The sequence below is a fragment of the Fukomys damarensis genome, unplaced genomic scaffold (assembly GCF_012274545.1).
Source record: "Fukomys damarensis isolate Sample0158 unplaced genomic scaffold, DMR_v1.0_HiC HiC_scaffold_6, whole genome shotgun sequence".
In the NCBI taxonomy this organism is placed as follows: Eukaryota; Metazoa; Chordata; class Mammalia; order Rodentia; family Bathyergidae; genus Fukomys; species Fukomys damarensis.
Window position 1 is genome coordinate 29,114,352 of NW_022900918.1, and position 9,285 is coordinate 29,123,636.

Sequence of the window (9,285 nt, forward strand, 5' to 3'; positions counted from 1 at the left end):
TTCTACTTTACCTTCATGACTTAATGAACATGTACTAGGTATATATGTTTTTAGAATGAATAGCTCTCAATAATTAATTTTAGCAGTTGATTTTAACATTAAACTTGGAATTGTGCTGAAATCCTAAGTGAACTTGAATGTCTTTAAGAACTTGGCACATTTCAGCATTTAAACCTGGCTTTCAGCCAGACAGTATTGCCAGCAGGGACAATTAATCCAGGCAGAAGAGTGTGCTTTAGGGAAATTTTTATGGTGTCAAGTAAAGCAAGCAAAGTCTGATGAAAATAGAAGATAGTCTCAGGTCAACTCTGGTGAGACTAGAAACTGTACATCAACCTGAGTGTGGACCCCTTCAGCAGATGCCCCTGGGAGACTGCACAGTTTCTGGAAATTCTTTGGAAACCTAGAATTTATTTGGGAGACATTCTCTTACATAGCTTCTGTGTCACATAGGTGAAGATTTTGTTTTTGTTTTGAGAATTGATGCTAGCAATAGTCCGTTGGAAGCCAGATCTACAGAGGTAATGATTGTTTTATCTTTCAACATAAATTTCTGCACTGACACTAAAATAACGAGATTGATTTTCCAGTGTGGTCTGAAAACTAGTGTGGAAGCTCTGTGGCTGGGACTCCTGCAGTGGCTCTCTAGGTGACATTGCAGCTTCTGCACTGGCCAGCATTCTGCAGGGCTGTGGGACATCATGCACCCTGTGTGCTAAGAGCACCAAAAGGCTCGGGAGTGCAGGAAGAAGCAGTCCTGTCCCTGGGTGCTATTCATCTTGCAGCCAAAACAGTCTTAAAGCAAATCCACCTGATGTGCATACAGGATTTTTTTTGTGTGTGTGCTGATCTTAGAGCTTTTTTGTAAGTTTGAAATTATTTCCAAATGCAAAGTTTTAAAAATGTATAAATCAGATCCAACTATTACGGCCCTGAGAAAAACTGCACTTGGCCTCCTGTTGAATTTATAAGACAGAAATGCTCACATGACTACACACGCTGTGCAAGGCCTCATGGGATCTAGTACCTGCCTCTGTGTGATCTTATTTTGTGTCATTCTTCCTCCCATCATACCCTAGCTTCATTGTCCTTTCTTTTTCAAAGAAAACACCCAGCTTGTATCACTGCCTTGGCATTAGCATTTCCTCTGGCTGGCATATGGCCAGATCTTGATACAGTTGCACAGTCAAGTAGTAGCCTTTAACTTCTAGCTCATGTCTGTCAGAGTTCTCAGACCTTCTGGTGGGTTTACCTGGTGCCAATTCAATCAAGCTGGAGATATGTTCCCCAGAAGTCCAGGGCAGGGTGGTTCTCAAATATTTGATAAGATTTAGAAGGCAGAAGTAAACTAGCAGCCAGGCCTAGATTTATTTCTGTAATTAGAAGGTCCAAGCAAGGCACTGTTGGTCACTCATTGGCTCACTTTGGACTATGGAACAGTAACCAGCCCCAGAGGAGTACAGAGTCTGCTCTAGTACTTCCATGTCTCTCATTTCTGGGCCAGGTGTGTGTGGCGGGGTGACAGAGGATGCCAGCTTCTGCAGGACAGTCCCATGTCTCTGCTGGAATAATGGGTAAGAAACGGGGATGGGTTCCAGTCTCACCCCACTGTTTCACTCATCCCCCACAAGTTCTACTCATCCTAGCGTGTTCCCAGTTTCCCCCACTTTGTATCATGTCAGACACAAAAGCAGATATCTATAATCCCAGTAAGTGCTTTGTTGTAATTGTTGGGTTTGGGTTTAGGTTTTTTGAGACGGTCTTGCTGTGTAGCCCTAGCTGGCCTTGAACTCACACCAGTCTTCTTGCCTAGCCTCCTGAGTGCTGGGATGGCAGGCACACGCCACCACGCCCAGCTAGGTGTTCTGTTTTAAATCAAAAGTGTGTTACATCATAAGATTCCTCTTGTTCTGAGGGACCCTTGTGGATGCTAATGCTGTTCCCCCACCCCAATTGCTCTAATAACATTCTCTTCTTTTTTCTTTGTTGTGTCTCTATGTCTCTAATGACGAAGAGTGAGATTTTGCCCTGCTTTAATCTGAAGGTTGCTGTACTTCAGATGTGTCCCCCAGACTGATGTGTTGGAAGCTTGATCCTCAAGGCTGCAGTGTGGAGAGTGAGGTCTAATGAGAGGTGATTGGGCTATGAGGGCAGCGCCCTCCGAAGTGGACTAATGCCATTGTCCCAGGGTGTGTTGCTTATCACAGAAGTAATTTGCTGTAGAAGTGAGTCTGCCTCTTGGGTTTTCTCTTGCATGAGCTCATTTTCCCTTTCACCTCCTGCAGTGTTACACAGCACAAAGTCCCTTCCTTGCGACACATGCCGCTGTGCTGTTGGGGCTTTCCAGCCTCCAGAACTGTGAGCTAAATAAACTTCTTTGTTAACTACCTAGTCTGAGGTATTCTGTTACAACAACAGAAAATGGACTAAGGACTAATTTATCTATTTTTGCAAGCATCATGAGTTTCTTACTGGTTTACACTGCTTGCACGTACAGCCCAGCTTCCATGTATTCAAGTCTCCATGGATATTACACAAGGAGTGGATTGGTACTGCAGCCGAGAAATGCTAAGCTTCAATAATTTATCTTTTATGAAACTTTATTGCTAGAATATATAAAGAACTCAAAAAAATCAGGCCCCTCAAATATAAAGACCCAACTCAAAAATGGGCATCTGAAATGAACAGACATTTCTCAAAGAAGTAAAAGTGGCAAATAAATATATGAAAAAATGTTCCATATCACTGGTCATTTGAGAGATGAAGATGAAAACAACACTGAGATTCCACCTCACCCCAGAAATAATGGCTGCTATCCAGAAGTCAACCAATAGCAAATGCTGGTGGGCCTGTGGGGAGAAAGGAACCCTTCTCCATTGTTGGTGGGAGTGCAGACTGGTGCAACCACTGTGGAAATCAATATGGAGATACCTCAAAGAACTAGGACTAGAGGTTCCATTTGACCCAGCCATCCCTCTGCTGGCTATCTTTCCAGGAGAATTAAAAGAATCATACCACAGTGATATATGCACACCCATGTTTATAGTGGCACAGTTTGTAATAGGTAAAACTTGGAAACAGCCCAATTGCCCATCAGTGGGAGACTGGGTAAAGAAGATGGATTTTTTCTATAAAATGGAGTACTACTCAGCCATAAAAACATGAGAAACTAGAGTCATTCGTAGGAAAATGGATGCATATATGAGGCCATACGCTTAAGTGAAATAAATAAGACACATGTAAATACCGACTAGTTTCTCTGATGTGAAAAAGTGTAAATAAGATCCAAATTGTATAAGTGGCAATGTGAAATAGGAAGAAAAGGTCTGAAGGTGTAGGGGAAGTGGAAAGTGTAGGGGAAAGGAGATAAGAGAAAAGAAAAAATATGAGAAAAGGGAAAAATGGAAACAAAGTATTTGTAAGTACGGGAGGAGGAGGGGTGAAGGGCGGGCAGAAGTATGGGGGAAAAATGAGAACCAAGACCTGTCATGTAAAGGAACAAGATCCCAGTGATGAATGTAACTGTACTGTACACCTAAAATGTACCAATAAACTCAATGAGGAAATTTAAAAAAAAACTTTATTGATTGATTGAGGGATAAATCCAGAGTCTCATGCATGCTAGGCAAATGTTCCAGTGATCTACATCTCCATCCCTAATTTATCTCCTTTATAACTGGTTCTTTGTGGAGGGAAACATTACCTCCACTTGTTCACTGTATAAAACCATAAGAAATAGCCCATAGAAAGTTAGTTAGAAGCTTGCATTCCTGGTGTAACCAGCAAGAACATCAAAGTTGCTCGAGGCTTGTGGTTAATTGCCTGTCCTAACATCTCAAACCATTAAAACTCACTTGAGAAGAAATAAAGATCTATCTCGTGTAGTCCTGTAACTACTAAAGAAATTGGATTCTTATTTAAAAGACTTGACAGAAATCTCTAGGCCCACATGGTTTCACTAATGGATTTTACCAAACATTCAATTTTACCAATCTATTTCAGAAAAATTGAAGAGGAGGACACAAAGGCAGTTCAGTGGAGAAAGAAATGTCTTTTCAATATATAATGTTGGAATTATTGAGGCCACATGTAAAATAAATGAACTTCAGCCAAAAATCTCACATCTTACACCAAAATTAGCTTGAGTCATAAATCTAAATATAAAATTACTTTTAGAACACATAAGATGAAATCTTTGTTATATGAGGTTAGGCAGAGTTCTTGGATATGAAAAGCATAGTCCACAAAAAATACGTTTGACTATCAAAATTAAATGCTTTTGCTCTGCAAAAGACAATGTCAAGAGGACGTAAAGACAAAGCTAGTCTCAGGGTTTTTAGGTGAAAAACATTTGTGAATCACCTTTCTGAAGAGATGTCTCTGTATAGGAAATGTATAAAAAATGATTAAGGCCCTACAATAAGAAGACAACCCAACTTAAAAATGGGTCAAAGGCATTTCACCAAAAAGAATATGTAGTTGAAAAGTCAGCGCATGAAAAGATGTTCAACATATTTATGAAAATGCAAATTTAAACCATGGCAAGATAATACTACACATCTTTTAAAATGCCTTCAGTGAAAATAACTGAAACTGCCAAATCCCACGAAGAATGAGGACCTACTGAAACTCTCCATTACTGCTGGGAATGTAAAATGGTAGTCACTCCAAAAGAGTTGCAATTTCTTATAGAGTTATACAAATTACCACATGACCCAATAGCCTCATATGTAAGTAAAAACGACATTCACACAAAAGCCTGTATCCAATGTTTGTACATGAAAACTGGGAAACAACTCAGATGTCCTGAATTGATACAGTATAACATATCTAGACAAGTGAATACTATTCAGTAATAAAAAGAAACTATTCGCACAACTTGGATGCTTCAAAGGCCTCTGCTGAGTGAAAGAAGTGAAAGTTTCATACTGTTTGAATCCAGTATGACGTTGTAGTTTCTATCCAGTTGTTCCCTCAAAGCCTCATGGGCTCATAGATGGGTCTATAGGGAGATGATTGGCTGGTGAGGCTGATGAGTTTGTATATGACTTGCTGGAGGTGTGCCCTTCAAGGATTTATCTCTTCCTTTCACCCTCTTCCTGGTCAGTCACCATGCTATGAGCCACTTCTGTCCCAGGCCCTTCTGCCATTCTGTCCTGCCTTGGAGCCAGCTGACTAGGGACTGAGACTGCTACACATGGAGGCAAAATAAACCTTTCCTCCTTTAACTTGTGGGTGTTGGGTATTTTGTCCCAGTGACAAGAAAAGTGACTAAGACAGATGACATTGCCACATAGACATACTATAGTGAAAGAGAAAAGATCAGTGGTTCCTAGGCCATATAGATGTGAGGCGCTATGACCACCAAGGAGGTTTTGAAGCTGATGGAGCTGTTCAGTACCCCAAGTTACATAATGGTTACATCAATATACGTGTGTTAAAATTCAGAGAACTATATACCCCCAAAGTCAAATTTACTGTACTATAATTCTTTAAATAAAATAATTTTTTAAATGGATGTTGGGCTGCTATCAAGAAATCAATAAATGCTGGCAGGGTTGTGGGGAGAAAGAAGCCCTTCTCCATTGTTGGTCGGAGCACAGACTGGTGCAACCACTGTGGAAATCAATATGGAGATACCTCAAACAACTAGGATTAGAGGTCCCATTTGACCCAGTTATTCTGCTGGGGATCTTTCCAAAAGAATTAAAAGAATCATACCAGAGCAATGCATGCTCACCCATGTTTATAGCAGCACAGTTTGTAATAACTAAAACTTGGAAACAGCCCAATCGCACATCAAATGGAGACTGGAAAAGAAGAAGTGGTTTTTCTATGAAATGGAGTACTACTCAGTCATAAAGAATGAGACACTAGAGTCATTTATAGCTCAATGGATGCATATTGAGGCCATACTCAAGAGAAATAAATATGATACACATGTAAATACTGAATAGTTTCTCTGGTATGAAAAACTGGAAGTATAAATAAGGTTCAGATCATGTAATTGATAATGTGAAATAGGAAGAAAGGGGCTAAAGGAGTAGGGGAGGTGGGAAGGGTAGGGAAAGGAAAGAAGAGAAAAGAAAAAATATGAGAAAAGGAAAAAATGGAAACAAAGTCTTTGTAAATAGGGAAGGATGAGGGGGTGAAGGGAGGACAGGGGAATGGGGAAAAATAAGAACCAAGATCTGTCATGTAAAGTTCCCAACGATGAACATAACTGTATTATATACCTAAAATGTACCAATAAACTTAATGAAAATAAAAACTAAAATGGACGTTGGATGCTAATGCCTTTCCCCATCCAAGAATATGATATGATTTTCCTTTTTGTTAGAGTAATATGGTAAGTAGCATGAAACACTTTTCTTTATAATGTACACTCAATGAACTTTTGGAAATTTGACCATCTCGAACTAAGGATATTTTTTAAGTACTCAGTTATTTAATGAAGCATAAACTAGCAATATTCACAATTTACTCATGTGAGTACGTAAATGTGAAAATGAAAATACTGAGACTCATTCCGTGAGAAGTTCTGTGAAGACTCGTGGTGTTTGTTCTGCAAGGTGTATTCAAAATTGTATTATTTTTTTTTCTTTACACTCACATTTCAGGTTTGTCCCCACTAGGTGCTTTAGGAGAGAGCGAGGCACTGAGACTTTGGCAGTAGGACCTGCTGGGAGGGGATGGACTTTCTGCTCTCCACAGACCTGACTTCCAAACCCAGCTTGTCAGTTTTCAGTGACTTCCTTTATCTACAATCTGGCGCGGAGCAGTGATTCTTTTAGCACGGAGAAGGGATCTTACAGGACAAGGTGAGGAGTGGCCAGGTCTGGGAGATGGATTCTGGTACTACTAACACTTGGGACTGTTGCAGTTTGTGGATGGTGTCTGGGCCCATGAGTGCAATATTTATTATTTGTACACCTGAAGGGTGTATATAAAGTTTTCAGTGAACTTGAGGTTATGCCTAATCTACCCATTCATTGAGATAATATTTAAATGCCCCTGAGATGAAATGTTTGCTTTAAATAATCACACATATGCGGTTAGAACAGAAAGTAGGTGTGACTGGAATATGTTCAAGATTGCAGTTCACACATAACTGCATTCCAACTTACTCCCACACAAAATAAACGTTTACATCTCTTGCCTTGCCTGTAAGCCTTGTAGATCTTTCAGAAGATTAGTTAAGACTTACCCAGAAGTCAGTTAAAGGTTTGTTTTCAGGGGTTTGAGGTAAAAGTGGGTTGTTTTCTTTTTTTAAGTGAAAAGTGGATTCTTGCTGGATACACCACAAATTACTAGCAACGCTTTTCTTGTCAAATTAGTAAACCATGAAATTCTTTATTTCACTTTGTAAAGATGTCAGATTTCATGGAAACAAATTATGCTAATTGTTAAAATTTAATGTTTTCAAACTAACCATCCCTTTAAACCCTTTAAAATTCCACCTTTGATGGTGACTCAAAGCACATATAGGGGTTCAAAAGGTTGACCTAAGGATTCAAGACGGAAAACATTCTTACGTAGGATGGTCAGGTTTTAACCACAGCAAAACTTTCAGGTTATGGCTCCAGCCTAGATTTGAAGAACATGGGCCTCTCTCCTTTTTAAATGTAAATTTCCTTCAAGAGAGCAATATATCACTGCCTCCTTTCCAGATCCTAGGAACCCATCTCTCAGATCTGGCCACTTCTCACTCCACCGGGTGAGATAACTTTCCTGGGTTGAAAGAATCACTGTTTGCACCTAACCAGATGTTCCCCTCAAGGGCTAGGTTTTTAGTCAGTAAGGCAATATTTCCTGCCCTTTGTCTTATTGTTTTTCATATCAACTCTCTATCATAATGTTGTTATGGTGTTTCTGGTTCTTGATGAAACACTACTCTCAACTCAAGTTTATGCTGAATTTCAGCGGCTGTGACATGTCTAAACTGTGTTATCTTGAAGGTGGTGTTGGCCCTAGTGAAAACTAGAAAGGAGCCAAATGCCTAAAACAAAACATTTCAAAGGGTTCCTATGGATACATCCTGAAACCAGGAAGTACACACAGCGTCGAGTTGACTCATTCAGCGGTAATGGCCTCTTCTACCCCCTTCATCATTTGTGCACACACTGTAATCCATGCTTGAGGGCCGCCGGAGCATCTAATGATTGAGATTACATCCCCAAAGATGTACATTTTCGCCTATAAAACCCGTTCCTAAATGGGTCATTGTGTTTGGAGTGATTTGTAACAGCCTTGAGAGATAAAATATGAATACTGTACAAGGGGTGTGGAAACCAAGGTACGAAATGGTATGTTTTATGTAGAGGAGTAATCAGAAAATAATGAGTATGCATTCCAATCAGAGTGAAGTCCCCAGAGCAGACTGAAAAGACTTCCTTTTATTGCAAGTCAAACCCATGCATAGCAGGGCTCAGGCAGTAATAAAGTGGCGCTCCATTCCTTTACATCTGATTTTATGAGATCTTTATGTGTCAGCGTGACTTTCCTTCTATGTATTCATGGTTTAGTGTTAATATATTTGCTTTGAGTTTGATTTTTTTCTTAATGAGAAAAAGCTTCAGGGCACGACTGTAAACCCTGCCGGACAGCCTCTGAGTTATGAGGGGCAGGGGCAGGGGCAGGGGAGGAGTCAGGAAAGGAGGAATTTATCCTGAAGTGAGGAGCAGTTTATTTTTCATTTTAAAAGGAAATGATTTTTATCTCCATATATAGTGACTTTTTTCTGGGTGATTCGCCTATACTAGCCTTTTAAAATCTCTTCATCTTTTCGTGTGTACTCTTCTAAGAGTATTGCCTATAGTGCATATTGGAAATATTTATACTACTTTATGATTTGCTGTTCAGTTTTTTGCATGTATACGTATTTTGACATTCAGAAACTGAAAGTATTCTTCTAGTCAAATCTGTGAATATTCTTCTTTGGAGTTCCAGCCTTTGGTGTTCTTCAGTGCCCAAAGATGACACCTACATTTATATTCACTAATCCCATTGTTTCAGTTAGTCATTTTTAGCTAGGCATAGTAGCACACGCCTGTAATCTCAGGCTGAGGCAGGAGGATTGCCACGAGTTTGAGGCCAGCCTGGGCTGCATAGTGAGTTGAAGACCAGCCTGGACTATACAGCAAGACCCTGTCTCAAAAAACAAACAAACAACCAAGACAGACCAATTAGTTATTTTGTTTTTATACTCCATTCTTTAATCCCCTTGGAATTTATTTGGATGTGAAACAATAGTTCTTATACAGGTGTATGCATTAGAATTACATA